The sequence below is a fragment of the Prinia subflava genome, chromosome 4 (genome assembly GCF_021018805.1).
Source record: "Prinia subflava isolate CZ2003 ecotype Zambia chromosome 4, Cam_Psub_1.2, whole genome shotgun sequence".
NCBI classification, from domain to species: domain Eukaryota; kingdom Metazoa; phylum Chordata; class Aves; order Passeriformes; family Cisticolidae; genus Prinia; species Prinia subflava.
This window is the reverse complement of record NC_086250.1, coordinates 4,456,784-4,484,680: the sequence shown is the minus strand read 5'-3', so window position 1 is coordinate 4,484,680 and position 27,897 is coordinate 4,456,784. Positions and strand designations below refer to the sequence as shown.

At 39.9% G+C, this 27,897-nt stretch overlaps 1 long non-coding RNA gene across 1 annotated transcript in view; it reads right to left on the bottom strand.

Annotated features, from left to right (window-relative positions):
• Window positions 1-1,609: 1,609 nt before the first annotated feature.
• LOC134549558 (uncharacterized) overlaps window positions 1,610-27,897 on the bottom strand; it is an 87,012-nt gene continuing 60,724 nt past the window's right edge. Inside the window, exons 2-5 of the long non-coding RNA XR_010080135.1 lie at window positions 8,543-8,778; window positions 7,571-7,631; window positions 6,373-6,455; window positions 1,610-1,750 (exon numbers count right to left, since the gene is read on the bottom strand). This is a non-coding gene — a long non-coding RNA (uncharacterized LOC134549558). The remainder of the gene's footprint in view (window positions 1,751-6,372; window positions 6,456-7,570; window positions 7,632-8,542; window positions 8,779-27,897) is intronic.

Here is a 27,897-nt window from a genome sequence, read left to right as displayed (position 1 = left end):
TGAGGCAGATACTGCAGAGGGTGGTAATTCAAAGTTTAAATCACGAAAATCTATACTACAAAGATCTTTTCAAGAATGGCATCTGTAAAGCTATAGTGAATTAATGTGCTGGCTGGGACTCGCTTCTGACAGGTCCAGCTCATTACATCCAGATACCACTGGCACAGCTGAGTCTACTGGGAGCCTAGAAGTCTCTGAGAATGTTCAGAGTGACATTTGGGATAAGAGGGGTGAATTTTAGCCAGGTCTTTCATGTGCCCATTTGCTGCACTGTATTTTTGGCTCCGGGCGCGTGCCAAGATCAAATTCCCAGACTTTCCCCGTGCCCGAGCAAATATTGTTCGACCCAGATTTGGAACATTCATCAAACACAGACACAGCACGTTACTGTGCAGGGCTGCTGCCACACCAGCACAGCCCCACAGTGGGTTGGGGACTGAGGGGCTGCACGGAGCCTCCTGCAGCTTGGGAGTGTCCTGGGCATGGAAGGACAGGCTGCATCTCGCTGGTGACACCACAAGGGAAAGTCTCTCCAAGGATATCTTTATCCTGGGAGATTCATCTCCAGTCAATCCTCCAACCAGCTGGGAAGAGGAGACAGTGTTCCTCTAGGTCAGCGACTCAGCCCCAGCTCTGTAAAAGCCTGCAGTGCTGAGCCTGGTTAGCAAAAGCTGGGCTGCAATTTGAATGTCAAACCCCCGTTCCCCTCTCCCTCCCTCCCCACCTGGAGCTGATGTGGCCCACGTTGTCTGGGCTGGGAGATGCTGGCAGGTACACCAGGGATGGAGCAGAGCACTCAGGAGTTGTGGCAGGATGCTCTTGCAGTGCAGTTTCTGAAATCAAGGCTAAAAGCTGTGCTTGTCTCAAGAGGGGCTCTAAGGGCAGGAACAACCCCTCACTACTCACTTTTTAGGAGGAGATTCAGCCATGAAGATGTGAAAATGTCTAGGATGCCATCTAAATCTCATTGCCCTTCATGAGACAGATACTGCTGCCCTTCTTTATGCCTTCCTTGTTTGTCATCTTAAACATCAAAAAATATTAACTTCTTGCAAGGATGGCTTTTTGGTCAGGCTTTCTTTGTATGCAGTTTATGCTCCACTCTTTTTCAAAACATAAACTTTGGAAATATAAAGGGAATAGAATAGAAGATTATTGTTGTTGGAACAATATGGGGTCAAAGATTTTTAATTAAAAAAGAGAATGACCTCTAGCTCAGAGAATGCTTTATGGTGCTCCAAACTCTGTTGCTGATATCAGGATCAGGAGAGAAAGTGCAAAACTTCTCAAATGTCTTTTTCTTTTTTCCTTCATTTCTTTGTGACAGGCTTGGTTCGTCTTGTTAAAATTGTCTGGCTTAGTGTTTTAAAACACAAAGAGAAATTTACAACACTTCATTGACTTTAGTTGAAGACCCTGGAAGTGAAAAAAGGGTGGAAAACAAACAAACAAACAAACAAACTTCCCCCCCAAAAGAAAAAAAAGTATATATATATAAAAATATAAATAATATATACAAATATATATTTTATATATATATATAAATGATATATACAAATATATATAATATAATATATATAGAAAAATATATATAATGTTAAGCTGTATGGATGAGAACAGAGGTTCCCAGCCAGTGTTTAGATATCATCACATCTGAGACTGAAAAAGAATATTCCTGGAGACCTATGACAGCTTTGATGGTATCTGGGTTCTTTATTTTCTTGAAAATGCAAAAGAAACAAAGGAAACTCTGTGAAAATAAAAATGAACAGATAGAGATCCAGGCTACAAAGCAGCACTACTTTCAGAAAATATGGAAGTATCATTAACAAAAAAAATTCCAAACAACAACAAAAACAAACAAACAAACAACCAACCAAACAACCAAACAAAAACCCAAAGCCGAAACAACCAAACCCCCTTCCCCCCAAAAACAACAACAACAAAAAAACCCCAATAAACACAAACCTAACCAATCTAAACAACAACCAGCAACCAAACTGAAAAAAAACCCAACAAACTTTGTCTTGAATGGTGGAAGAACTCACCCTCATTTAACCACCAGAATGGAATTTATTGTCAGAGTGAAACTTGCCTTTCAAGATTAAAAATACCCCAAAAAACCAAAACCCCAAAACAAAACCCAAAATAATAAAAAATCCCACAAAAGACCCAGCTAAAAGCCAACCCCACCAAAGTCCTGTTCAGCCCACTTTAAAACAAGAAAGGATATCTAAAAAATTTAGAGAGCAAGTTCTCTTGTAAGCTGAAATACTGAACAGGATGGAGAAAGGTGGTAAAATAGTCCTGTGTAGCCTCTTTTCCTTTTTTTTTTTTTTTTTTTGATTTGTCAGTAGCACATCCTCATTAAATATTCAGAAGGATTCCTATCCCAGTCTGGTAATATTCAGAATTTTCATGTACACAGGAGATCGAGAAGGAGCACTTTTCCTCCAAAGCCATTAAAATCCATTCAGGATATAAAAATAGTTCTTACATCAGCACACATCATGAAATATTTCTGAGTTTCCTTATTATGCCAGACTGCAGTAGCACAAAGGGAAAACCAGATTTTGCTGCATCCTAAATTTGTGGTTACAGGTACAGTTACTACTTGCATACACATTTCTGCTCTTGGACTGCAAAGGAATATTCTAAGAAAAATCATCTGAAGATATAAAGTCAAATACTGTCTTTCAGACAGACTTTTAGATAATTGTAGCTGATCAAATGCACAAATTTGTCCTGCCCTTTTCATGCAGAAAAGGTTTCTAAGCACAATATTTGGAGCATACATGCCCAACACCTTTTTAAATCAGATTACTTATAAAAATTTGTTTATTAATTAAAATTAATGAATTTTCATCCAATTTTTCCTCTCAAATTAAGATAAGAGTTATGATTCTGAAAATGCTTGACACAGCAGCAAATCATATATGATCTGTTTACTTATAGTATCAGCTGTTATCATTCACTGATTGTGAACAACTGAAATATAATATAATATAGTCCCACTTAAGTAGAATAGCATAATTTTTTTCACATTTGATAACTGAAAAAAGTACACATACAAATTCATGTTAAATTAATAATAAAAATGATTTTGTACACAACAGTTGTATAAAAACAACTGTACAACATTTTGAACACTGAAACTATCTATTTTTAGGATCAGTTTGGAGAACAAAAGGATGGGTAGAAGTGGGGGAAAAAGATATTGCTCTAGGGTATTTGAAATAAAACAAGCTGTTCAGTTACATGGCCACTGTTGCCCTTTTGACTCTTAATATTTTATATGAAACAGATATTTTTTCACATCCAGTCTAGCATAAAACAAAACTTATATAGGCCATTCAATTTTGAACATATCCTCTCAATATTTAGTTCCCTATCCTGCAAGTACAGCACTTCAGTGCATGGGCAGGCTGACTAAACTGCATGCTTGAGTGATTAAAATAAAAATATTTACATACCTGTGGATGGATAGATAGATGATGTATGTGCACACACAGATAGAAACATGTATATATATTTGTATTGAGAGATTATGGATGGAAACTCATTCCAGCCACAATTTCAGTAAAAATAAAGCATTTTCCTCATTGGAAATGGAGCAGGAAGGACTGCAAGGCTTCCACAAAACAAAACCAAACCACAGTGATGGTTTGCATCATCCATATTTCTGCTTTTAATCTCTGGGGTTTTTTAGGATGAATGTATGAATGAATTTAGGATAAATGTATGACTCATGTTCAGGTTTGGTTATGTTGTATCTTTCAATCTTTCCCATTATTTAGGCTTCTGTTCACAACTGGTGCTTGTTATTTGACTTGATTAGTGTAGCCTTCATGAAAGTTTGTGAGTACATGAGGATATTAATAGATTTAGAATTTTATTGCTGCTTCAAGAAGACAAAGATATTTGATTGTTGTTTTCTTCTAAATTAGAACAGAATTCTCCTGCTAAGCTATCAAACTCCATTTCAGTTTATATGTATTTTGAGTTTACTAGTTCCTTCAATGTTTTCTGCAAGGGGAAATCCAAGTTCAATACTCACTATTAAAATTTAATTTCTGGGAAGTCCTCAAAGACTGTTAATTAAACTCTTTTCCTATGCCCACCATTCATAACAGCTCCATGTGTCACTGGGGGATCTTCCTACAAACAACCAGAAGCTGATTTTGAAACTGTTTCCCATTAATATTTAAACTTACAATATAGAAGGGAGGAGACTCTTAATTGTAGAAATCTTGTACAGTTCTGGTATTTGTGATTATTCCCAGAGAGTGAAAAAATGTTCAAATTAAAAGCAACTAAGCACAGAATAATTACCAGTGCTAGAAAAGTACTAGAGTTATTTGTAGTGTGGTTTAGAAAGATAAAATACCTACAATTGTACAATTACAATTATAATGTAGCTAGAAATCTATGCTAAAATCAAGACTCCATCAGTGTTCTCAGACCTGCTGAATTAATTTAAATTTTCTCTCTTCTAGACAAGCACATACAGAATAAGAAAATAATTAATATGAGAATTAAGCACATGTTAAATTGATTTTTCTGGACAGATAACATCATTAAGGTCCTTAAACTGACATATATACTGAAGTGTTACATATAATTAGGAGCTTACAAAAAATTTGGAATCACAGGGGAAAAAAACCCCAATTCAACAAAAGAACTGAACAAAGGGAAAGAGGAACAATGAACCAAATTCACTCACATAGTTCCTGAAATAATAATGATATTTCCCTTTTTTAGAACATTATTTCTTCTACTCTAGAACAGGTACAGATTTGTCAGTTAGGAGTCAAAGACTATTTGAAGCAGACATTGGCAACGTAACTTATTGAAAACCACTTAGAAACTGTGAAAGGTGAGTAAAGTAGAACATAAATACTCAATGGAATAAATAGCATAAGAAGAAACGTTTTTGACCTGCATATAACATAATCTAAAACCACTGGAGACAGAGCCAGGTATTGTCTGTATAAACCCCCAGCATTTTGGAAATGATCTAGATTTCAGCAAGACTTATTTTAGAGAACTGGAGTCTTTTGTTGGAAAAGTCCCTTAAGATCATCAAGTCCAACCAAAAGCCTTAAATCACCAAGTCCACCACACAACCAAGTCCCTAAGCACTGTGTTTGCACATACAGAATTATATGTCTTTTAAATATAAAGATACAACAAGGCTCATCTCCTAAAAATAGCTTCTCATTTCTATTTCTTCTAACTGTTATACTTCAAATTCTAGTTCACACTTACAAAATATCATTTGTTGAGAAGTTTCCGAAGCTTTCCAAACTTCCAGAATTTAGGCATCTCCAAAGAGGATGAGGATTTAGAAAGTTTTTTTCTGAATTTCATTATGGTTTTTCAATGAAGCATTTGATGGTCTTAACAAAGCCAGTAAAAGTCTAATTCATCTGCCCCATGGCCCACTGATTTCATCTTGCTCCTGGTGAGCAGCACAGAATTATTAAAACATGTGTTTTCCGTGGTGAACAATGCTGTCCCATAATTACTATTTCACCAGCTGAACAATACAAAATATGGCAGTCAAAGGCCAAATTCACTGCAGCATGTGGATTTAAGACTGCTGTTTAAATTTTCAGCCCTTGTCTGAAAAAGCTTTAATTTTACTTTTCCTTAGATAGCCAGGACATGGATACAAGGGCTGTAACCCATTCATTTTGAGAAATAAAGTTAATTTCTGACCTCTTTACAATTTGCCCACCATCTCACAAATGAAAAACTCGTTATTCATTATTATATTCATTGTTTTCAAGGAGAGTAGCTTTTAACAGATGTATAAAGAGTTACTCTAATCTTATTCACTGGCAACAGAGATAAATACCACAAATTTTGAGTTTCACCATTGTATTTCTTTTGCTTAGCCTCTTGTTAGGCAAGCATAGAACACATTATTAGAGAACTGGGCATAAGCTATCTAAAATGAGATAATATCTTTTAGTCATTAATATATTTGTATTATTTATTATACTTTTCCTCGAATTAGTCGTTTAAAAAGTTTTGAAATTCAGATTATTTTGGAGCAACTCAGGAAATTATATCATCTCCATGGAAATATTAATTCCAGGTTTCCATCATTCCTCTGTTTACATGGGGGAAGGGGAGAAGGAGAGGAAGTTGTCAATGAGACAATTAGCACAAAATGAGGCTTAGTTGAAATCTAATCTTCACCAGAAGGACCATTCTTCTTTCTGATTAAACAATCAACTCTGGTGCTAAGAAAATAGCACAAATTTTACACAACTATCAAAAGAGAATGACGACTAAGCTAATTATTATAATTCAACGATAAATTGCCAAGAAGTTTCCCATCATTTAGGAGCAGCTCTTACTCACACTTTGGGGTTAGCATGTCCCAGCTGTAATTTACCACTGCAATGATATGCAGATGTCAGTAATTCCAGGATTAGGACCAGTCCCTGCAGGAGAACAAGAGGGAATACAGTTTATTATTTCACTTGATAATTGTAGCTAGAAATATTTCAGAAAAATACATACACATACACTGGCAGTTACAGCTTCTTTAAATTAGGAATAGTCCCTGTGGTTGGACTATCCCAGGAAGTCTAGTAATTGCTTGCCTTACATGACTATTATCATCTTGTGGCTGATTAGTGCAACACAATTATTACAGCCATCAAGGAAACTCAGCAGCTGGGGTGGTGAACGTGGTACATGGCTCTTCTGCAGTCTCCTAAAGCCTCCACTGTTTGTACATCCAAAAAAAATGGATATATTGGGTAACTTCCTTGGTAAGAAAGCACAAGCATGATGGCATCCTCCAAAGTGACCAGATAAAAGGGAATCAAGGATAGAGGAGGATGGGAAATGGGACCATGATATGATCTTGATTTCAAAATCTGCATGGAATGAACAATAATACACATGTTCTTCCCCCACAGGACAAGGAAAATGACATAATTAATGAACCTATTTGATTAGGAAATGGACTAGAATACCAGAACTCTTTTGGGAATTTGTTCCAATCAACCAGATGACAGATAACCTAAGAAAGGACAGCGGAAGGCGGCAACATTATTATGTTATTAAACTCCTTTCACCAAATACACCTAAGCACAGAAGAGCCATTAGGCCTTTGCTCTTGTGCAGGCAAAGAATTAGGGTCAATTCTTCCTTTAGCTTCATGCAGGAATACAGAGTTACTTTTGGGCAGTTATACCTCAAATATATAAGAGTGTGTATACGTATGAATATCTTACTTTATGGAAACCCTTGTTGGATAACTGAGTGCACCAAAAGTGAGTTACATGACATGAAAAATGGATGAGAAAGCAGGGAACATCATGGGCTTTGTTTTCAAACACATTTGTTTCCTGAATTAAATTCCCTGCTGGCTGAGGAGTCACAGCCATGGTTTTTCTTGGCTTCTGTTTAAAATAATCTTACAGCTACATATTCCCTTTACCTTTCATGTAGCTATAAAATACTTTTTCCAACTGGTGAGACACATTCCAGCTCGCAGGTGTCCCAACACAGATCCCACCAGTGCTGGCTGTGAAGGCCATAATTATACCTGGGCCATGTGTGAGCTTCCCAGAACAGGATCAAAGACCAGAAGTAGCTTTTCACAATGCCTGGAAGGAAAATATGTGTGAGAAGTGACTTTAGATAGTTCTAGAAAAAGTCATTTCATCTGTTAGCAGCACGGGTTGGATACATCCCTGCTATATAATGGGGTTTTTAAAATGGAAATATATATGTTTGAGCCAATGATGCAAGGAGAAAGCTGTGAGGCAAAACAGGGGAACAACTTTCCTTCTAAAAGGAAGCAGTGTCAAAGGCACAAGGAAGGAGATAGAGACAGACAGGGAGGAGAATCCACAGAACAGAAGGCAGCAGCAGGCTCTGGGGGAGATGAAACCACAGGAAAGTTGAGACCCGCCACTAGAAATTTCCCCCGAGAACTTTAAGAATTTAAGGCAGTTGTCATTGGGAGATATTATTTCTCTTATAATTTCCTTCTAGAAGCAGTATCCAAATCCACATATTCAGACAAAGGCATGTTTTTTCTTGGCTTTTTGTTCAGACATATTATATTTTGTGTATTTGCACCAGAGCTTGCCAAATACACATAATTTTCAAATTCAGAGTTTCGTTTCAGGCACAACTTCGTTATATTTAAATTTTTTTCTAACCAATTTGAAACTGAAACCCCCGTGAGCTGTGTTTTTCGTAGCAGTCTTTGTTCCTTGGGTTCCAGGAGGAGCAGGCAAAAGGCTGATTTCCTCAGGAAGAAGTTGCCATATGGCCCTGGTGCCAGCTGCCGAGCAGACTGCACCTGCCTCCGATACCCACCGAGCCTTGGCCACCCTCAAAGTAAACAGGCAACGGGGCTGATTTGATGGAGCACTTCCCACGCCTGGAAAGCCTCACCAGATTTCAGTTCAGCTCAGCACCAACCTTGCTCCTCTCCCCCTCAAATCCCCGCAAGCAAATCCCCACGTTTCTGCTTTCAGCAGACTCTAGCACGAATACTCGCAAATACCCAATTACTGGAGTGACATTGCTGTGCTGGTGCTTGCAGTCCTCTTCAGTCATCACTCAGCAGGAAGATCCAGGTTGGGGATTTTGTAGTTTTGGTAATAATGGTTTGATCTTGGGGAAGGCAGCTGCGTGCTGGCACCCAGACCCTGTGCCAGTCCATCCCCTCTGTGCTGGTGTTGGCACACGCCGCGCCAGGGTCACGGCGCGAAGTGGGGTTGCCTCATTAGCATCTCTTGACTGAAAAAGGATAAAACTTAAAATGAATCCATCTGTTTTCTGTCCTGCTTTGTTTATACTTTCTAATGCTGGGTTTTGGCAGGCCCAGGCACTATTTATTCATCGCTGTTGTCACTTACCCGTTCATCTAGCCACAGAATTTTGAATAGGAGTGTTAGCTTACTCAGGCAAATTTTTCTCCGACTATTTGTTTGTCTTTTTGGATGCAAGTGCCAAATATTTATTTGAAAGTGAAATCCTGAACAGCAGTCATGTGAAAGCAAAGAAACTGGGAGGAAAAGGGAATAAAGGTATGTTTGATAGCACTCAAACTGCAGTTCCTGTCAACAGATCCCACTTTCATTCTGTAAAATGAGTTTTCCTCGCTGTACTAGGAACCTCTGCCTTATGCTGAGAAAAAGCGAAACATCCTTGCACCTGCTTGAAATTTGCATGTTTGGCAGTTCTTAGATATATTGTAATAATAGAGTGGTCTGGGTTGAAAGGGACATTAATGTTCATCCAGTTCCAGTCCCCTGCCATGGGCTGGGACACCTTCCACCAGACCAGGTTGCTCACAACCCCATCCAACCTGGCCTTGAGCACTTCCAGGGAGGGGAATTTGCAAACTTCTCCTGTGAACTGAAGAAAGGAATCCCTTTAGGACTAAAAACATGGAAGGAGAGAACTACAAGGTTAATGGACGGTCATGAAAGAGTGGGGAGCACTTGCTGAGAAAAAGATTTCCAGAGAAATCTTTTACTGAGAAATGATTGTGCCCCTTCAGTGCCTCAGTAACTTCTCAGTTAGAGGAGGCAGCTCCAGTCATGGGCATCACAATTAGGGAAGACATGGCTTAACTGCCTAATTAAAAGGGTCTAAACAGATACTGGGGCTGCTGAAATGATGGTTGGAGATCTTTACTCAGCAAATGCATGATGAACGAACTTCTTTTCACTGAAAACCCTCACCATGCAAAGGTCAAAACAGACAAAGGCATTATGGGATGCTGTCTGATTTGAAGGCTGAGGTGTCTCGTCTAAAGTATTTATTTATTTACATGTACCCAGAACTTCAGCTTGCAGAAACCTACCTACTTCTCTGACTATCTTAATAACTGTAGCCCAAATCTTCACCAGAGCTGTGGTCCATGGTTCTTTAATTTCCTCACACCATTAACTTTCCTTAAAACGGAATCTCTGCTCACTGCAGTAAATTTAGTTATGCAAGAATCTCTCAGAGGGGAATATGATTTTAATAATTTATATCATGCTCAGCAGAAGAAATATTGGATGTATGATAGTTTATATAATTGTGGATTGGGAGATTTGGGCTGGCCAGAAAGAACAATCCTTATTTTTAAATAAGCTTTAATTTATGCAACCTTGACTCAAATCAGAGATGATTTCAATGCATTTGTAAAACGACTTAGCACTGATGAAGTTGCACAGATAGAGAAATTCAGTCGTTTATCCTGCCTTACTAAATAGTTGTGGCTGGACCTTCTAGGACCTAATCAAGACATAATGAATGCATTCATGTTTGCAAAATCACAAGAAGTGGAAGTTACTTATAGCACAAGAGAGGTACTGCGAATAGAAATCAACTTTAAAGTAACAGGATAAGGCTTAGAACAACTTAATTTTAAAAAGATAAAATAGCACAGTGATAATTTTTCACTTGCAGAAGCATGCAGATAGTCATTAAACCATGCAACCATTTTTTCCAATTTTAGTTATATTCTAATGGGAGAATTAAGAACTTGGACATAAATGAAAGAAAACAAAACAAAGGACACATAGTGCTTCTTCCCAATTTCATTTAAGCCAGTGGAGAGCTGTCATGAATTCCCCTGTACACCCTAGGAACTACAAACGTGGAGAGTAGCCTCTCTGGCCTGAGACACTGTCAAAACTCACAGCTTTCAGTGATCCTTGATATGGAGGGGACAATATAAAGGTTACCATACTGTTGTCAAAAGGCACTCAACTTTTTCTCCTGGCTCTCTACTTTCAACATACAGAATCAGCAAACAATTGGCTCTTTGTTTACTGTGGGACAGCCCATGAAGCTCTGAACTTCATCAATCTATCCCCTCAGCACTTTTTTGTCCTGCTAAGGGTACCTGGTCATCCCAGTTGAGCTATTAGATGTACTTTGCCCATGAGCTGTCCTTAATGCAAACTTCAGTTCTCTTTTGTCTCATTTTTTGTCTCCTTAGTTGGGTGTAGTTTGAACACAGTAACTGAAAATCATCAATCTGATTTCGCTTCTCTCTGAAGTTTCAGTATTTCATATGTGGTCTCCCCATTTTCCTACATCTTGGGCAAAGATGTTTTCACTCAGTGCACAGGAGATTGTTAAGAGCTGTCATTTCCTATTTCAGTGTCACTGGAGATACCTGTAGATGGGTATTTTCAGGCTTTGAGCCATCTCATTCCTCTCTCTGTCAATGGAGAGCCTGGGGTCAGTCTTCATGCCTTGAAGAGATATTAAAGTTTACAATTTCTGTTGTTCAGCTGCACATTGGCACTCCCCACAGCAAATCCTTCCATAGCTTAGAAACGTGGGAGTTGTGATGTTTGAAGCTCTGCCTATTTTACTTAAATCCCAACTAGACACTTTGTGGGTCAGACACAGATTTATTTGAGACAGAACACCCACACTTCCTTTCAATCTCTTAGAGACTCTAAGGGAAACCTAATTTCAGGCTGCATGACTTCTCAAATGTAAATTATGTTTTCAGATCTTACTGACTTCCACCTCCATGCTCTGAGACATCTCTTCACAGCCACTGCCTTTATTAACTCATTTTATGAAGTCTTTCAAATTTAAAACCAGGGAAAAAATGGTTTCTGTGCCTTGGGTGCTGACATTTGTTTCTGACACAGACGGAGGGAAATTTCACCTTTAGAATTATATCTGTAGATAACCTTGTAAAGGAGCACTGGCCCTTCCTTCTTGCCAATAGAAGCATCATTTTGACTGTACACAAACAGAACTGGAAGGTCACTGGTTCAGACAGACAGGCCAAGCAGGCCCTGCTTGCAAATATACTTATTCATCTTGAGGGAAAGGAGTAGTGCACTGCAGAAATACCAAGTTTCTGCATCCTAATACGCCCTCACCTTCACTCTCCCACATACCTTTTGCACTGTCAGATCATATTTCAGCATAGCTCCTGAAAAATAAAATCACAGCTATGTCTGTGTAAGCTAATTTTCGTATGGAGCAGGATGAAACATTTGGGAGGTTGTGTCAGAAAAGCAGTCTTGAGATCATGCTGGGTTTCTATCTCTGCTTCAAGCCTCAGGATGCCCTGCTAACTCTCTGTGTGCAGTGTAGGAAGCTAAGAAGCCTAACTCCAAGCTCTAGGTTGTCCTCTGGAGCAGGGCTCCTTTCTAGGTCTAGCCAGGAATGTTTCACCTGGACTGTTCTTACAGAGGACACAGCCCAACAACTGCCACGCCCTGTCCTGTGGAATGTAAATCATCAATCCACACATGATGTACTTGCAGATCCATTGCTTCTGGGCAAAGGTTCCTGAAGTGCTGTTGTCAAAGTGCCACCCGAACCCCAAAATGTCATTTATCCATTAACCCTTTGTGAAAAGAATCTGTTAAAAAAATTCTCCATTGTGTTGTCTTCTGCAACCTTTGCCAACATTGAAATTATCTCACCCTCAAAGGCACAAAACCTTCACAGGTTGTGCAGTTACTCTAAGCACAAATTTAGCTGCTCAGGTCTAGAATTTTAATCCCTGTTGATGCCTTAGGTTTTAGCTTTCATATTTTCAGATTCTGTGTTACCTAGGGGTGCAGTTCTGAGCCTCATATTAAGTGCTGGTAAGCTCTCATCACAGATCAGATAGACAAAACAAATCCTTTCCTGCTGAGCAGCAAGGACAACTTTCAGTCCCAAAAGCACACAAAAAAAACCCCAGTGGGCTGAAGGGGAGGAATAAGAAGGATGGGACCTCACAACCTGGAGCTGTAATTGGACAATTAAACCCCAATATGCAAATGGACCAAAACTTATAAAAATGTAAGACCTCTTGACCGATCAGTCATTTTTTGTGGGCATTCTAAGTTCATCTTGGGTGCAGCCTGAGGTGGATCCTGGAGGCCTTTCAATAAATATCTGCTTTATTCTGTAGCTCTGTCCAGTGTCTGTTCCAGGTCAGCCTTCCAAGGCATCACTGTAACCTGCTCTAGCATCACCAATCTCCTCTGTTTTCCCCATCTGATTTGATCTCCAGCCTAAGTGCCAGTGACATTTTCATTTTTCACATGAGCTCAGCCCGTTATAGCTGCTCTCCAGATTATTTTCTTGACGTGTGTGTTCTGACCCCGTTTGATGTGGTGCTGGAGCTTTATCTGGTGAGATAAATCTTCCTCAGTGAACTCGTGTGAGGAGTCCCACTCTGAACTAATTGTGTGTGCAAAGTAAGCGTGATACAATGCACATAATCCAAAGGTACTTAATGTGCAGTAAGCTGCCCTACTTCTGGCAGAATTGTCCTACTTTTCAATAAGGAATTTTGCTTTCCTCCTCTGTAAAAAAATTGGCTAAATATCCTAGTTCCTGCCATTACACTTTTCTTTCCTTGGGGAAAAATAAGGAAGATAAAGCATACAGAGAATGTGCAAAACATTTTTCCAGGTTCCTCCTGTATCTCTTTTTTTTCTGTTCTGTCAGCTTTCATCTCAGCACTACAAAATACAGCATCAAGAGCAGGCCTTACTTCAGTCATGCCTTGTATTAAAATAAACTGATCAAAGCACTTTATAGTGCCCCTTTGGAGGTTTTCTCCCAAATTTGCCCTAAACCAGGACAGAATTTATAAAGCCAAATGAAACTCAGTAGAAGTATTGAAATTCTCTTGTCACTGCAGCAAGAAAGGTTAAAGGATTTTTTTGTGGTCCTGCTGGTCAGCCATAGAAATAAGAAGCGCAGATCAAAATTATTGTGTTGTTCCCTTTCTTTACTGCCTCTATTTCATTGTAAGAGCTAATGACACAGTGCAATTCTTACCATGGTCTCTGTTGGGGTTTTGTTCTTAAATTTTAAGACGAGGTTGGTAACTAATACAGACAAAAAAATGAACCGGGCCATACATAGGGAAAAATGATTAGCTAATAGCAGTTAACCAAATTATTTTCTCTTCCAAAGCATGCACATATCAAGAAATAATTGGATAAATGACTCAAATTACTAGTAGTTGTGGTGAAAAGGTGTTGACAAAGTCAACCTGACCACAGGACAAGGGCTGAACATTTCTCTAACTTCTTCCTGCACTCCAGCTCTATTCCTTTAATTCTGGATTCCTAAAGCTTAGCTTCGGTTCCAAAAACAACCTGCTTTTAAAACATGCCCTCAAAGTAGATCTCAAAGTCTCTCAACGGTGGTCTTTTCTTTCAAAATGCCCAGAAAAAATGGCCCCAAATAACCCTCTAGCAGGCCTTTCATCATTGCTTCCACCTGAACACATCCACTTTGCTCCTCCACCCTGCCTCACCCCAAGACATGGTCCTCACTTGGGTTCTTCTTCCACTCCTGCCCAGGAGACATTCTAATATTTTTTATAATATTTCTGCTCAGCTGCACATCATGTCTGAGCTACACTTTCTGAGCAGACAGAGACAAAGCCCTTGTGTTGAATCTGATAGAAAGTGTGTGCAAAATTCACACAAAATTTTTGCCCAGCGAGTGTTTTTCCTGAAATTGTTTTTAAATGCAACCTGCTGAATTTAAAGGATTTGAATGAAAGCAAGAGCCAATCTTCATTTCTTGGTTGTGGTGTGGGAGAAAACCCCTTGTCTCTTCTCATCTATATCTGGACCATCAATTTTCATCGTTCCTCTTTTAGTCTGAATTATTAGAGTGTTCTCTTGGCTGATTGTTATGGAAAAAAAGGAGAACATGTCTGTCAAGACACACACACTGATGTAGGAAACTCTGAAGTTGTATTTGACTGTGGAATTGTGGGTGCTGAAGCTAAGATCTTAATCATCCCTTGATGAAGCAGTGACCTCTCCCCCCAGAATTTAAACTAGTGCCTCTTCACATGACAAACATCACTACAAAAGGGGAACAAAGCACTCTGGTATATATATGGTATATATACATGATTCAGACAAATAAAATGAGCAATGTTTCCCAATTCTGAACCTAACCTCTGCCAAAACCACGCCACCATGCTCATAATTGTCTTCAATGCCCATAATGGATTTATGAAGACAAAATGAAAATGTATTGAAATGTTCAATAAACAAAGCAACAAAAACTGTCGAGAGTCTGCAAAAATCCAGCTGGGAAGATTTTTTATCATTTCTTTGCATATAAATTTACCAAGTGCCAAACCTAAATTTTCCCCCAGATTTACCAAGTTGATTCCAATGCCTGAGAAAGGTGCCAGCTTAATATGTGTTGTTGTTAAAGATCATTCACTTGTTCATTTGTAAGAACAAATACTAGGACAGAGTTTTTCTGTCTTAGATCAGCACTGTATTACAATTGTGGCCAAGAAGGATCTGTTTAAGAGACAAGTATCTGAATTCTTTTTAATGCTGTTGTTGCAGAGGCTTTAATTAAGAACTTTAACTAGTCTATTTTCTCACTGCCTTCTTTGTAGGAAATGCTGCTTACTACAGAATTGTTGATACCTGGACATATTTACAACAGAAGAAGATTAGCAAACCTCTTGCACAAATATCCAGAGCCCTCACAAGAAAATCAAGAGTCCAGCTCCAAAAGAACTGGGCTGGATGTGAACCACTGATCTGTAGCACAGAATCAGAGAATAAGAATCGCTTGGGTTGGAGAAGATCTCCAGGATCATTGAGTTCACCATAAAACCTTGTTCCCAGGTGCCACATCTACACATCTTTCGAACAATTCTAGGTTCCACCACTTCCCTTACTTTGTACCTTATCCCCAATTCCCTTAGCCAGCTTTCTGACAGGATTTCTCAGCACTTTGACTGAAATATTTGCTGCTTTGGGACTCAAGTATTTACTTTTTTGACTGAAGCACTTACTGATATCCTCTGTTAGGATAATCCATTACATGACCAACCTACACACTCTGATTGATGAGCTCCATCTATCTATCCTTGAGAACTGCTCAATTTTGCTCACTCACTGGAAGAGTAGAGTTACCTTTTGTTCTTTATTTTGCTTCCAGCAAGCTGACATTAGTGCCCTCCTTTCACAGGGAGGAACTACTGCAGTCAGGAACAGGGGAGCTTGGGGCCAGGTTTTTCATTCATGTCCACAGGCAGGACTTTTTTCATCAACCTGAATCCCCCTAATCCAACCCAAGACACTTCAGCATGAGTTCAGCCTCAAGTTTCACAGCCCCACCTCGTCCAGAAGTAATTGTGCCTACAAAATGACAGTTCAGGCTTGCCAAGAGCTTTCAATCCTACTAGACTTTTTTTTTTTAAATTTCCCCTGTTTTATCAGTAACCTGAGAAATTAGGTGAGTCATTCAGGCAGCCTTGCAAAAATTGACCAGCACCTTACAGTTTTGGCATCAGGTTTGAGAGAATTTATCTAGGAATGGATAAGTGAAAGGAGCCAGAATAAATGTAGGTGTAAGTAGCTTCTTCTAGAGACTCCCTTCCCAGTGTCACAGAAGATGTGCACACTCAGGCTGCCAAACAGAAATCCAGCTGCAGGGTCTGCTCACTGCCCACAGATGTAGGGGTGCCCCAAAAGGTTCCTCATCTAAAGCCCCAAAGTGAGGAGTGTGGATGAAAACCACAACAGCAGCAATTCTGTGGCAGATGCTGTTTTTCCTTACACCTCCCAGACTTGGTTTCTTGCTCAGCTATTGAGCTCCCACTCCTCCACCAGGAGCATTTGAGAGCTGAGCAGGAATTCTGTAGCTGATCCCTGACATCCCTCTCATGCCACAGCTCTCTGATTCATTTTGGGTTTGCCCAAGCTCCAGTTCAAGCTCTCACACCATGATTAAGAGATCTATGGCATATATGGCAACTTTAGGATTGTTTCAATTTTTTTTTCCTGTAGTTTTATCTTTGCTGCTGGCTTCCTATACTCCTGACAGTTTCAGTTGTTCTTTGCCTCCTAGCTCTGCCTCCTGCACAGGATATGTGCAGATAATCTACAGAGCTTACTCCAGGACATGTCACAAAGTCAAAGCACCTCCTGAAGGTGCCAAAGATTAATTTCTCCTTCAGAATTTACCAGAATGTACTGTTATAGATGTACACATCTCTTGTTATTCAAGCATTTTAAAAGCCTTTTAAACCTTTTTTAAACATTCTTTTTTAAAAATAAATACTTCAGGAGTCCATTATCAAAAAGCAAAGGGGTGCACTGTGCTGAGCTCTCCAGACATGCGAGGCTCTTGGAGAAGCTGTTCTTCCAGAGAGTGGGCTACTATTTTAACTGAAATTTGGGAAAAAGTGGGGAAAGGGGGGAAATCTATCTGCACATTGTCATTGTCTAACCACCTATCAGTAGCCTAGTCAACACAGTATATATTCAAACATTGTAATTTTTTACTTCTTCATCAGGAAACCAGCTCTTAAAACCTACCAGCGTTTTCCAGAGGAGATGTCAGATTTCTGAAGCCATCTGAAAATTTCTGATGAAAAAAAAAAGCACCTTACAAAGGCCCCAGTGAAGCCTGCAGCCTTCTGCCATTCCCTTGGCAGGGTGATGTCTTTTGTGGTCATGAAGTGAGGAGAGCTCATTGCAAGCCTCATCTCCCCAGAGGGCCCAGAGCCAGCTGCCACAGCCCACAGCGTGGTCAGGCTTGGCAGGGGAGATGCTCTGCTGCAGCACATCTCCTGCACAGCCCCCTTGGTGCTTCAAGGGATGCCTGGCAGCAGTTCCAAGTTCCACTCCCCCAGTGAAGCCTTGGGAAAAACTACAGAGGAATTTCTGTGTAGGATTTCCTTGTCAGTGCAACAGGGGCTGGTTTGCATCCTCTGTTCCAATCCTCTCGGAACACAAAATGGTGCAGGTGAAAAAGCTCTCTATTTACCTCTTCATTCCCCTACCAAATGGCAAAATTAAGTGTTGATCTGCACATCTAACACTTCTCAGCTAGGTCTTCAGGGGGAAAACCAGCTATTTTTAATAGATTTCTGTGAAAATAGGCAATACTCTCACTTCTGAGGAGATAAAAGATCTGGAACTGCATTTAAGCATCTAAGTGCCCTTCAATGTGAAAGGATCAGGGTACTAGGCAAGGATTCCCTTCTGCCACGGTTACTCCTGTTCTACATCTCTGCTTTTCTCAGGCTCTAAGTTGCTGTTTGATGTGGACAAGGCCTGTAGATGAAGAATCACAATGAGTTACATGGGCTGGATTTACTGGCATATATCAACTAACTACAGATCCAACTAACCAGTGATGCAAACAATCAAAAGACTGCAATTAAAGGATTGGGATCCACAAATGTTATCAATCATGCAGCATTTGGCAGTGGCAGTGATTGCTAACACAATCTTTCCTCTGCACTGAAAAGATTGTAGTGTCTCCACAGGTATCACACTTCCAGAAATAATCATTTTATCGGGGCTCTTAGTTATTTTTTACCTGGTCTTTCTGCATAAAATTCAGTAAAAGCTGTCCTCTGTTCTTGAAAGTGTTTTCTCTTGCTGACAAAATAAAGTAAAATAGAACAAAAATAGAACAAAAATATATCAATACAACACTCTGGGACTGTGTAAACTATACTTCTTTTGAAAGTGTGACTAAAGCATAGAGAAAAAAAAGATCATGATTGAGCTTGGCATATAAAGAGTACAGTTTTATAACTTTGAAAACAGTTGCATAAGTTAAGTGAGACTCAAGATAATAACACAGTAAAAATGCACCCAGAATAGCCACTAATCCATCATTTAAAACATGCATTTAAGTAGACAAGGTAGATAATGTGATAGTTCTTATTGGAACAAGAATATTTTATAAAGTTCAGGCTTAAAGGCCCAGAAGTTCTGCGTCTGGATGTATTACTATATAAAGATTAGATTAATATTCTTGTTTCAATAAAAGATATCGTGTAATCTGTACTGTTTTAGATTGAAATTTCTTGTTCTTGGACCAATGAGGATACATATATTCAATTTTTCCATTACTTTGACTAAACCTCAGAGTATTTAAAACACATCTTTAAAAAAACAGTGGTGAATTATGCCAAAAAAGGCAATTTTATACAGAGACTCATGTTTTTGTGTATTCCCTAACTAGCAAAGTCCCCTACTAAAATCCAAGAGAAATTAAGGTCTGATTTTTCTTTGTCAGAACTGCAGAGTACAATTCAACCTATTTTCTGAAACTTTAACCCTCTTTTTGTGTTTAGAATTACACTCCACCTTCTAATGAATCTATCAAAAGGCAGGATGGGTGCATGGAAGGAGTGCAACAAAAGCTTGTTAGGAGCAAGTCTTTTGCCAGACTGTGATTTTGGGTTGGATACACAAAGCCTTGCTGTGGATTTCACTTTCCTTCCCAGGCACGGGAGTTTGGGCTCAAAGATGGATTTGAAATCCTAAACACACCAATGATTTAACTGTCTGACTAGTAGGGTTAGCTCACAAGTTTTATTCCACAGGATAGAAAATGTCCTTCAAAGTTCAGCCCAGCTAATTAAAAATCTGCCAGTGTTACCTGTGGATAAAGCAGGCCATAGGAGCTTGGTAAGCACACTGAATTCAGTAATTATCAGGCTGGAAAATCCATGAGCTATATAATCAGTAAAAATTATAGGATTAAACTTTATGGCTTTTGCTTGAAGATAGCCTTGAGACAAGAAGCTTTAGATCTGCAAGTTATGGACATATTTTGGCTCAGCTTTGCACGTTTTGACTTAAACTACATAGTTCTATCTTTTTGTATAAACAACTAACAGCTGTATAGTATTACATTAAATATTCAATAAAACTATACTTTGAATCTGCAATCAGTTCTTCAAGAAGACAAAAAAACCCTTCAGCTCCTGCTCTGTTAAGGTGCCTGCTCTAGGAAAAAATTGCCTAAAATCTATCCACGTGGCAACAAGGGGTTTTTCTTTCCAAGTGTGCTGTTATGAGAAATGTAGAGGATGGTGTTGAAAAGTTGGACAGTACAAACACATCAGGACTCTTTCCTCACCACCCAAACCACAGAGCAATTGAGCTAAGTAAAAAGGCCAGGCACATTATGATAATGGAGACCTAAAATGAACGTGGCCAAACCACATTTGACTTTGATTCAGTTAAGCAAATCAAGAACTTTCTTGGCATCCTTTATGCTATGGCATAACAGACAGCAAACCTGAATAGATGAGCAAGAAGGAAAAGCTCTTACATGAAGATCTAGTCCAGAGGTGCTCAGAAAAAACAGCGTGATGACAGGAGGAGAAAGCAATTTCTTCTGTGATTTCTTTCAATTTGCCTCATAAATGTGGTTTTCAGTCAAACTCACAGACACAGGGAAGCCAAGGGGAACATTTGTGTCTGCACACATTCATGCAATGTTTGCCCTTTGTTGGTAGTGGAGGCACTTTTAGCACCCTGGGTGGATCTTGATGAAGGATTGACAGTGAGCTCAAGCTCAGTAATTGCTCTAACTGTGCCAAAGAGGAGGAGGATGAGGATGGTGTTTCCCCAAGCTGTGAATAGCAGTAGTGTCATGACAAATAAGGTGATTTTACAGAGCCTTTGTGATCTCAAAATCAGAGCAAGGTCAGCAACTATCCAATAGAGAAGATGTGTGAATGGAAGTTTTTATCTATAACCTTTATTCATTTCAAAATATCCTGACAACAATTGTGTTCTGTAAGGAGTGGGAAAGGTTTAGCAGCACCTTGGTTTTAGCTCCAGGGGATGGATTAGAGCCTTAACCTTTGGGCTGGGAGAACATCCTGGAGCTGGGAGTCCATCTCTTGGCAAAGTCAACTCAAATTCTCATTCTTAAAGAGGAAATGGGAGAGGTAAAGTGCCTGCAGCCACATGCAAAGCAGCTAACATTAGTGCACAAGGACCATTGCAACTGTGTCTAAAGAGGGTTGGGAATTAAGTTTTGCTTTTCCTCTGCTTTAGTTCCTTTTTTAATGTCCTTTTGACACACAACATTGTGGGGTAAAGAAAAGAACAAATTCCACCCTGGGCCATTGGACTCCTGAATCGATGCAGCTCTGCTGCCCTGTCACTCTTTTTTTTTCAGCTGTAATTTCTTCAGCTATCTGCACAGTCACTACTAATCAAGTTTTCCATTTTTGGCAGCCAGTAGGAAAGCAGCAAGCATCCAGGAACTAGAGGCACAGCAGCAATGCCAATGACTTTCATCCAGATAACTGAGAGCATAAATCAGTTTTAGGTTGTCCACTGAAGCATGGTAAGGCCACTACCTTTTGTAGAGGAGAGAACAAACAGATTCACCATTTTTGCTCCTTCTTGGAGTCTAATGAAATGATCAAACATGATTAGTCATTCAGGAAGAATTCATACCAAAGCTCTTTTAACTTCAGTGAAGTTTCCACTAATGTGGAAAAGTCTTCAGTCCTTTGGACCATTGTTTTACTGGAGTTAAAAGCATTTAAAAATGGCTACAAGAACACATGAAATTTATAGACAGGATGTAACCCCAAGCTTGCTTTTATGTTCTTTTTCCAATTTGAAGTCCACTGTCCTGCTTTTATCACCCTGCAGCTTCACCAAAAAGATTTTTTTAAAAAAAGATATATTCTTTAATTTACTTCTACTCCATTCATTGCTTCCAGTGGTTTCACTGACAGTACATTCATGGGCTTAATGTCCTTATGGGAAGTAGTTTTTTCTCTCAAATCCCAGCTTTTTATCTTCTCACTCTTTATTGCTTTCACATTCATCGCTTGTATTGAAAAAGGACACACACACACACAAAAAAGAAAAGGGAATTGCCTCTCCATCCTTTTCATTGATCTTTTGGGCTTCAGCTGGATTCCCTTCCTCAGCTGTGACCCTTCCTAAGGTGAAGTGCACAATTAAAAAGGCACAGGAATGATAATTAGAGAACAGTAAGAAAAAAATATTAACCAAAAAAAATCACTTTTAAACTTCCCTCAGATTTTATGACCCTTTCGTGGGAGTTAATTTCGAGCACAGTGTCGGTTTTATTGCACAGCTCTATGCTTCCCTATAATGATCAAGCTGTACTGAGTGGGGACTTTTACTGCCAAGAGCGTTTTTGCAATCCAATATTTCGGTGGTTTGCCCCGACCTTGCACGTCATGAGCAGTAGGAACCCGAGTTCATTTCACTTTTGCATATAGTTCAAGTCACAGCCCCTTATCAGGGCTATAATGCTGACTGACACACAGCCTTTTATTGCCAGCTGTCCTAGTGAAACAGCTCTCAAAGGTTGCTTTGCTGCTCCTCGAAGTCCCCATCACAGGAAAGCAGAGTAATGCAAATTAGAGCCCTGTCATTTAAAAATAAACCTCTGCAAACTTCGTAAAATGCAGATCTACTCATTTCAAGCCACATCTTCTCTGAGAAGATGAATAATCAGGGAATATGTGATGCCTGCTATTATTGCATTATTAATTGCAGAGATGCAATTAATTGCATCTCTGATATTGCAGAGTTAATACTCTTCAAAAAAGCAATGCCATGAAATGGGACACTGGATGCTCAGTGATGCTAAAATATAAATTAGTGGACTGCAGTCAAAGGAATCCATGGGAAAAGAATACATGATTTGCATAACAAATTTGGGTATAAACACAGGATGTCTCACCTGCCCTCTCCAGCCTGGAGGACAAGAAATATCTCAATAAAACTTTGTGTTCTGTGGTCCTATTCACTGCAGAGAGTCCGCTGAATTAAGGGATTTATGATCTCCCTAGACCCAATGCCTGAAAGTTCCCTTCAGGATTTCCACATGCCATCATCTGAGATGCCCAAGATGCTGAGCCATCATCCTTCCTCCAGCCTCGTGACTCCCATCTCCTTTATTTGCATTTCTGATGATAACATCAATCTTTAGGTGGACTTCGACCTTTTGACTTCTCTTGAGCAAGAGTACAGGAGCCAATTCTCCCACTAGCTACATCCAAACAATCCCTTTGATATCAGAAAGGCTTACTCTAGAGTTTATGGAAAGACTTGCCAAACTTGACCTTTAATCTAATCGGCATTGTAGAATAGTTCAAACGAACAACAACAACAAAAAAAAGCACAACATAAACCAGATTCAATACTAAGTTGGTAACAATTACCACCAGAGCAGGAAAAGATGGCTTTATCTCAAAAGGCAAATGGAACCACCTGACATCAGACAAAGAACAGTTCACAGGTGCTCATCTCCATGGCACTGGAAATCCTATCAGGGCACTCGCCTGGCATCGCAGAGCTGGCAGGGGTGAGCTCTGCCAGATCTACACCCCAATCAATAGCTCAGGCTGGCACAATCACCTTTTGCTAAGTGTGTTTGCCAAGTGCAGTAGAAGTTAATATTCAGTGAAAGTTCAATAGCCACCATTGATTCAGCATATTAGCCCAGAGCAGGAGAGCTCCCTGTTATTTTGCAAATGTGACAAACACCAGGCAGCGAATGCCACCCGTGAGCTCCTGCACGTCTGGGCTGGCACTGCCCAGCAGGAGCTGTGGAGACTGAACCTGTGCTTCTCCCATCACCTAATCCACCACTAACCACAGCTGTGGACCCCATCAAAGGCTTACAGTGAGAGGACCAAAGCCTCTGTGCACAGGCTGCTGCCTGAGCTGGTTTGCAGCATCCCAGTGCCAGTTCTGTGATCCACGGGTGCAGATGCATGGAAGAGCAGCACACAAGAGGCACAGTGCAACCAACAGTCCAAGGAAGTGTCATTCCAAGAGGTGTCCTCTGGTTTTGACTGCAAAATGGGTGTTCTGAATTTCTGCAAACAATGAGAGCTGCGGGTTATGCTCCTTCAGCTGAATGGGATCAACTCCAGGCAGAATTACAAATATGCTCATTCATTCTCTGTGAACTCATGAGAACCTTCAAAAGATACAAAAAAATATAAAATGTGTTGGTTGGTGTTTTAAGGGCATGTCAGATGTGCAAATAGCTGTCTTCAGCAGACAAAAGGCTACTGCAGCTCCCACAGACTCAGCTAGAGGGAGGCTCCTTCCTGAATGTGAACCATCAGGAGTCTTCCCTCCAGCTCTGCCAAACCTATTCCATAAAGGAAACAAAGGTATTCATCTAGGGGATACTACCTCTCCTTGCTACAATAAAATATACTCTGTTCTCCACCCTGGAAAATAATTTGGCCAGACTTGGAAAAAAGTGAGAATTCCTGGCCTTTCCAACTGAATTCAAATTTTCAGAGCACCTCCACAGAGCTTCCCTCAATCAACAAAAGAACACAGCCAGGGTGAAGTGCCAGGATCTCCACAAACAAGAAAGGATTTGATAGTGGCCTTCCAGTAACTGAAAGGAGCCTCTAGAAAAGATGGAGAGGGGATTTTTACAAGGGCCTGGAGTGACAGGACAAGGGGGAATGGCTTCAAACTGACAGAGAGGAGGTTTAGATTGGATATCAGGTAGAAGTTCTTTACTGTGAGGGTGATGAGGCACTGGATATGATTGTCCAGAGAAGCTGCCCCATCCCTGGAAGTGTTCAAGGCCAGGCTGGATGGGGCAACCTGGTCTGGTGGGAGGTGTCCCTGCCCTCCTGGTGGTTCAGCAACTTACCAGAGAAGTCTGTATTAAATAATAAGTCATAAAAATTATTCAAATGATCCTAATTTGGAATGAAGCAAAATGTGTAGACCAACTCATACTTGCTGTTGTAATTTTTAGTTGATACACAACTACCACACAAAGCTTGGTGCTCCAGACATTTAGTGCAGAGGGATAATGGGCACGCACAACTCTGATTTCCTAGGAAGCAGTGGATATTCAGCACCACTCAGAAATAGGCCAAGAAGCTTAAAATTAAAAGAATAATCAGTTTATTATTATTATAGGAGGAATTGCAAGACTGGAAATGGAACTACACACCTTGTATTAATTTTTAATCCCTGAAATCTGTCATCACCTAGGGGGAAGTGATTTACAAAATGCTACTGTATATTGGTTGAGAATGTCATCAACCTCTGATATAAATGCTGGGCCTTTGTGACAGCAGCTCCATTTCTTTATTTTGATTCATTAACAGGCTGTGACTATAAAAAGAGAGACATGCCCCAACTGTCTTGCGACACATGAGAGATGTCAGCAAAACTCAGAGCAAAACACGGTCTATATAAAACAACAAAACAACCCAGAGTAAAAACATATCCCCAGTACTACAAGCACTACCTTTCAGACATTTCAGAATTACTTATAAAACATTGCAACATGTTCTTCTTTGCTTTACCACATTTTATCCTGGGTACCATACTTCTCATCTAGATTTCCAAGTACTTGAAGACAGCTGATATCCACGTTTTACAAGTGAGAAAGAGAGCTCTGACAGCAAACTCCTGCCTCAGTGTCTCACAGCAGAGCACTGGCAGAACCTGGAAATTATTTTAGATCCCCTGATATTCAGAGATGCCTCACTGAATTTGAAGCTTTGGGCAAATAAGATTCTTGAAAATGAATTTAGAATGCTTAGCGTGTTAACGTTATTAATTTCTTGAAAAATGGCCATATCAAAGTTTCTTAAATATGCCTTGAACATGGTTCTTACAGCAGGTACATTCAGAAAAAGACCCAGAATATCCCTACTAAACAGAAGATGAAGAAAAAATAAGAAAAACTGTGATAACCTGTGGGAATTACAGAAAACAAGAAAGAAAGTTCAGCAGCTGAGCATACAGTGTTCAGGGCCAAAACCATATTTTTCTGAAATAGCCTCTGAGTCATGGCTACTTCATCAATTCTCCAAAAGAATAAGACTTTCCAAGACTTCAGTCATACTGTACAGGAATGTGCTTCACATCTGTCTTTGCTGAAGGAACACCTTTCTTTGGGGGTGCTGAACCCAGGTTGGTTACCTCAATTTACAGCAGTGAAATCTGTCATTTAAACTGAGTTCTCAGTAGAATTCCAAGCCTGTAGGAGAATTCTGAGCTTGAATTCATCTGCTTAAATAGCTAAAAATCCAATGAACTTCTTTCAACGCTCTTTTAATCCAGGTTAACTATACTTAATTTATCTGTAGGACAAATACACCACCAATATAAAGAACAATAAGCAGTAATTCAGTACCTCAGTGTAAGCCCATGAGACCAGCTCAGGATCATTTTGAGTTACATGCAAGAGCATCAAGCTAAATCCAGGCCTTGTTACTGCTGGAGCAGTCATTATTTCAGTTTTCCAGTTGTGTGTTCCAGGCATGTCTATGCCTGAGGCCTGTTTTGCCTAATTCAAGAGTTTTTTCAGAAGAAAAACTTCATCTCAGTGGTTGATTTATTGGAGAATTCAATCTGCATCCTCAGAATAAAAAAAAAAAAAAAAGGTACTAGAGACTAGTGCCTGTAGATAGTAAATTCTACAGATTATATCCCTGAATTATTCACAGTAGCTACCAGGGCTGTTTTTCCACATCTTTTGTACAACCAGGGCAATGTCATCTCATCTGGGTGAAAAAACAGCCTCTGGTAATTGGTTTCATCTTGGCTAATCCCTGGAAATGTTCAAGGCCAGGTCAGATGGGGCTCTGAGCAACCTGGTCTAGTGAAAAGTGTCCCTGTCCACGGAATGAGATGATTTTTAAAATCCCTTCCCATCCCAAGCAATTCCATGAATCTATGATTTTATGTCGTGCTTACAGAAACCATCACCTAAAAGAAAGTGATCACTTATAGGGATGGAATAAGAAACCAAGTACAACTAAAACTTCTTTCACAATATATGATCCATTGAGCTTTGGAGAAAATTGAAGAAAATGAAGTTTAAAAAGCAAAATCATTACATTTTTTTCCATTTTCCAATATATTTATGCTGGAAAGCCAGCAGTAACTCACAGAACACTAATTTTTAATAACCACAGTACACCTAGGAATTTCAGTTATGCTGACTGAAATTCAGTTTGTTGTGAGCAAATTGGCCTATTATTAAGATTGCGTAATACTTCCGATTTATACGGCCTTGTTTGAAGTCCAGGAAACTCATAAAAAAACTGAACCCACTCAGACTCAAGTTCTCCATGCTCAGGGTATGCCTCAGGCTGAATGTGTTTGGACATTTTCAGCCAAAATGATTTGGTCATCCTTAAGCACAAAGCCAGTTAAATACTTGATGTTACTTGACTCCCTCCACTCCCCATCTGCTGAAATATAAAAAGGTGACACTCTCAGGTTATTTCAGTGTTTGGAAGCATTCATAACATTTTGAAACACTGAGACTGACAACAGGACAGAAGAGGTTTTCCCATCTTAGGCAGGCACAGTGTGTCGTGTCCTTGAACTGCAGATTAATTCAAACCACCTTAAAACCAGTCTGTAGACACTCAGCAAAATTCCCTTCAGTTTTGCAGTGAAAACTCCCTCAAGGATGCTGACACTGAGCACGTGGCCAGCATTTCCAGCTGCTGGAGGATGGGGATCTGGGCTGGAATGGTCCTGGCTGGGTGCCAGGTGCCCACCAAAGCTCTTCTAGCTCTGCCCTCCTCAGCTGGACAAAAGGGAGAAAATATAATGAAAGGTACATGGGTCGAGATAAGGACAGGGAGAGAGAACTCACCAGAGCTCATTCCCCACCTTCCAGCCCTGTGAGCAAGCTACAATTTCAAATGAATGCAATGTAGTGAAAAAAAAAAAAAAAATATATATATATATATATATATATATATATATATATTTCTGGGCAGCAAAAGAGAGGTTTGGGAGAGAAGAATGGGACAAAAGAAAGAAGAGGCACCAGGGCTGGCCAAGGAGACCACACTTTCCAGAGGAATGAGCAGACCACTGAGGAGAAAGAATGCCTCATGTTTCATTAATCCCTCAGTCTGAGAGCCAGGGAAGGACCAGTGCTTCTGAAATGCTGAGCAGTTTGTGCTGTGGAAAGAACATCTGCTTTCAGAAATGAAATACTGCTGAGTTTTGCATGGGCGACCAATGCAGCTTTTGGGTGCTAAGGGAAAAGGTGGAGAGAAGATGTGTCAGCTTGGATTTGAATGAAAAAAAACTCGTGAAGCTCAAGAAAATATTCATGGATTTG